The following is a 4,914-nucleotide window of genomic DNA, read 5'->3' on the forward strand; positions in this document are numbered from 1 at the left end:
GTAACACCAGTTGAAGAACCAAAACAAAAAAAGGATAAAGCAGTGCCATCGGCATCTGCACCAGTTACCTCTGCTAGTCCAAAAGTGACCAAGCGGTCACCTGCTAAGAAGAAATCAGAGGTTATTCTTGCTAAAGTCTTTGATAGGAAGAGGAAAACCAAAAATAGCTCACCAGAGTCAGAGGATACTAAACCGAAGATACAGCCAAAGAAGATAAGGAAATCAAGCAAGAAGGCAAAATCTACTAGTAATGCACCTGCAACTTCAGCACCGGTAAATATAGATATTTCCTCCTATAAACTGATGACACATTGTCAAAGGAATATTAAGAATATTAAGAGGAAAGTTCTTGATGATTTAAAAGAGTTTTGATGATTTTACTAATAGTGAGAAAGAAGAAGTAAAGCAGGAAATCATTAAATATATGTGTTAATGACCAGTCACCATCTGAAATAAGTAGTTACACCTAATTCTTTGTACAATTCTTTGGATAATAAATGGCACATTCCCATTGAGAAATAACAAGAGATTAGAGAGAAAAATTTTGCACAATATTTTCCTGATGCTTCAAATTCAAAATTATTTGAGATAATGGATAAGAACAAAGGTCTCTTCTTCATGAGAAGGAGAAGACTTAGGCTGCTAGAAGTTAGAGCTTCTGAAGTGGAGAAGGACACACATTTACATGCTAAATCTATTGTATGGTTACACTAAGTATCTGAAGCCAATATGAAGGTTGAACAAGAACCCAACCGATCATCAGGTAAACTGGATGAGGCATTTGATAGTGAAGGGGAAAGAGTGATAGAGAAAAATGATCCCATTGATGTGGATACATTAGATGTTGAGTATGTCACTCCAGACATAAAGAAGGAGAAACAAGACAAAGAAAAAGCAGAGAAAGAGAAACAGGACAAGGAAAAAGCTGAAAAAGAGAAGCAGGACAAAGAACAAATGAAGAAAGAGCAAGCAGAAAAAGAAAGGCAAGAGGAAGACAAGAGAAAAGAGGAAGAGAAAAAGAAAGAGGAAGATAAGAGGAAAGAGGAAGAGAAAAAGAAAGAGGAAGACAAGAAGAAAGAGGAAGAGAAAAAGAAAGAGGAAGACAAGAGGAAAGAGGGAGAGAAAAAGAAAGAGGAGGAGAAGAGGAAACAATAAGAGGAGAAGAGAAAAGAAGAGGAGAAGAGAAAAGAAGAGGAGAAGAGGAAAGAAGAGGAGAAAAATAAGGAGGAAGAAAAGAAAAAGTAGGAAGAAGATAAGAAGAAGGAAGAACTAAAGAATAAACAAGAAGATGAGCAAAAGAAGAAAGTAGAAGTGGAGAAGGAAGCAGAGAAGAGAAAATAAGTGGAAACTCCTAAGGCAACCGGTGGTAAAGCCAAACTGGTTGATACCACTAGTCTAATTGATCTTCAATCTGTAGATGAGTCTGAGTTTCTTCATAGCATAAAACTTGCACAAGAGTGATTGGAAGCATTGCGGAGGAAGAAGGAACATGATGTCATTCAAACTATGGTTGACACCCTTACCATTTTGATTCCCGGTACCAACCTCCCTAATATCAATTCCTCTCTGTCCAAGCTAAAACTTCTTTGTACCGTAGTGGAGGACTAGGTAAAATGCTTGGAAGATGTTGATGTAGCCACTGCAAAGAAGAATCATGAAAAGGAACTCAACACTACCTTAGTCAAGAAAATGAATGAGCTTTGGTCACATCTTTTGAAGCAGCAGAAGGATATCAGCATTGCTATGGATGAGGACAAATTACTGTTTAGTAAAATCTACCAAACCCATCTATTTTGTGATGATGTGCTTACCTAAAAAGACAAACTCCAATCAAAGTTATAGGCGTATATAAGAAACTTCAAGATGCCATATGATTCATTCACCACATATGGGCAAACAATTCATCACTATCAGCTTCAAACTGCCAGGGTGGAATAAAAAATCTGTAACCGGACTAAAGATTTGTAGGAGCTTCAACTGGTCTTATTTCCCAGACTGCAGATTCTTCAGAAATGTTTCCTCAATCTGGAAGCCATCATGGTAACTCAAGAGATGAGTACCATTGATGCTATGGAAGAACTGGTATTCCAGATGCAGACCTCAAGTGATGTTGCTACCTCATTACTTGAGTCATGGATATTGGCCATAAAAACTTTTATGTAGGACTTTAAATATGCTTTTGATAAGTTTCATTCCTTATTGTCATGAACATTTACTCTATTTTTATATATAAGGAAATAGGGGTCATTCTGCATTACTTTGTCACTATTGGCAAAGGGGGAGTAGTATTTAAAATTTTGGTGAATGTTACCATTTCATGTTAACACTTTGGGGGAGTAGTATACATTATAATTTATGCAAAAGGGATAGTGTGTATGCTTAGGGGGAGTAATCTTTTTTGTGAAAACACTTAGATGTCAAAATTTTCCTAAGTGTTTCCATCAATGCCAAAGGGGGAGATTGTTGGCATTCTGATGATGTTTTGATTGTCATTGATGGACACACACTTTCTTGATGTATGAGTTATGCTCAATAGGTAATTGTTCCAACCAGTATTGTGTATTATGTATTATAGTCTTTAGACTATCGGTATTTTGTAGAAGATTTTTACCAGTCATAGATTGACTGAAAACCCAAGCGGTATGAAGACCTCAAGCGGTTCAAGGATCTCAAGTAGTATGAAGGACCCAAGAAATAGTTAACATTTTCCAATCTTCATTTTTGCCAACTAGTAATCGGTATATTGTACTAACTGGTATTACTTTGTGATGAGTTACCAACTGGTATTTCTGTGATGAGTTATCATCCACCAACACTTTGGTGGTGATTTTGTGTCATGTTACCAAATGTGTCTAGATGCACTGAACCTAGGAACTTGTAGTTTAATCCTATTGGACCGACATGAAATCGGATTCCTTTATAAGGACATCATGTCTAAGGTTTGCATGTAAGAGAGATGCATGATGTATGAGAAGGTTATGTGCAATCATTGTAGAGAAGATTAACTCTGTGTGAAGAGTTAGAGTGTGGAGATATTGAAAACTGAAGTAATGCTGAAATGCATTAACAATGAGCTATCAAGGATCTAATTAAGAAGACTATGCTATTAGCTAGATCACTCACTTGTTGATTGCTCACATCTTCAACAAGTCTGAAACCCTTAACCGGGTAGGCCCAACAAAGCCTTTGTAAATCCTCTAACAAGGTGGTTCATAACTGTGGATCTGAAATCCTTTAACAAGATAGTCTTTAACAATACTTATCTCCTAATAGAGATCTAGATTCTTAACAGGATCTGTTCTCGTGAAGAACATTGTATGACCTTAACCAGTCTGGTTTCTATTTTGCAGATAGTTACTTGTGAGTTTCTGCTCACCATGGTTTTTCCCATTTGGGTTTCCATGTCAAATATCTTGTGTTATGGTGATTGTGCTCTTGTGGGTGAATGCTTTGTTTTCTACTTGGTTTGCATTTGTCTTAATCAGTTTAATAGTGAATCTGTTGTACCGGTTATCTGCTAAATTATTTAAGAGTTTGTTTATAGTATTTTTTGGTATACTAATTCACCCCCCCTCTTAGTATTCATCAAGTTACACCTTTGTGTTGAAGCATAGGAGTGGGAAGTCAAACAAAGTTGTTGATACATTAAGTAGAAGGAGGAATTTTTTTGATAGAGATGAGAGTGACCATATTAGGATTTGAAGAGTTTAAGACCTTGTATGATGATGACCTGGATTTTGAAAAACCTTGGAAAGAATCTAGAGAACTACTTATAGTGGACAAAATTCAATGGTTGGATTATTTCATTCAATATGGGATGGTATTCAGAGGAGTTTAGTTGTGTATACCTAAGAGTTATATGAGGGAGAGTTTGATAAAGGAGAAGCATAGTGGAGGATTAGCTAAAAACATTGGCATTGACAAAACAATAGCATTGGTGAGTGAACATTACTTTGGACCTTAGATTCATAAGGACGTCAAGAAATTTGTGCAGAGTTTTAGAATTCGTTAAGTTACAAAAGGTAGTAGTCAAAATGTGCGATTGTATAAACCTTTGAGAGTACTAGAGAGACCTTCAGAGGACATAAGCATGGATTTCATACTTGGATTGACTAAGACACAAAGAGGAAATGATTCTATATTGGTGGTGGTGGATAGATTCTCAAAGATGGCTTATTTCATACCTTGTAAGAAAACATCAAATGTAGTGCATGTAGCTGAATTATTTTTCGAGGTAGTGAGATTGCATGGATTACCTAAGAGCATAGTTTCAGACAGTGACACTAAGTTTGTTGGTTATATTTGGAGAACACCTTGGAAGAAGATGAACATAAATTTCAAGTTCAATTATACTTTTTACCCACAAACTGATGGATAGATAGAGGTAGTAAACATGAGCTTTGGAAATTTGTTGACATGCTTAGTTGGAGAGAAAACCAGAAGTTGGGATTTGATTCTTTCACAAGCAGAGTTTACCTATAGTAATTCAGTGAATAGGAGTACTAGAAGAAAACCTTTTGAGATTGTTATTGGAGCATACCCTAGAGGTATATCAGAATTGGGAAATATCAATAATGAAGACAAGAGGAGTGCAAAAGCACAAGAATTTTTAGATCACATGAAGGCCTTGCATATTTAGTTAAGAAACATTTGGAGGATATGAACAATAAGTATAAGGAGAAATTAGATGAGAAGAGGAGACATAAGGAATTTGAACTTGGCGATGAAGTGATGGTATATCTGAGAAAAGGAATATTTCTAGTTGGAACCTATAGCAAGTTGTTGATGAGGAAGTTTGGACCCTGCAAAATCTTGAGGAAATCCAGTTCCGGAAATGAATATGAAGTAGAATTAGTAGATAGTTTGAGTATTTCACCTATATTCAACATTGCAGATCTACATCAGTATCATGAA

Source organism: Cryptomeria japonica, chromosome 7 (genome assembly GCF_030272615.1).
Source record: "Cryptomeria japonica chromosome 7, Sugi_1.0, whole genome shotgun sequence".
Taxonomy (NCBI): Eukaryota; Viridiplantae; Streptophyta; class Pinopsida; order Cupressales; family Cupressaceae; genus Cryptomeria; species Cryptomeria japonica.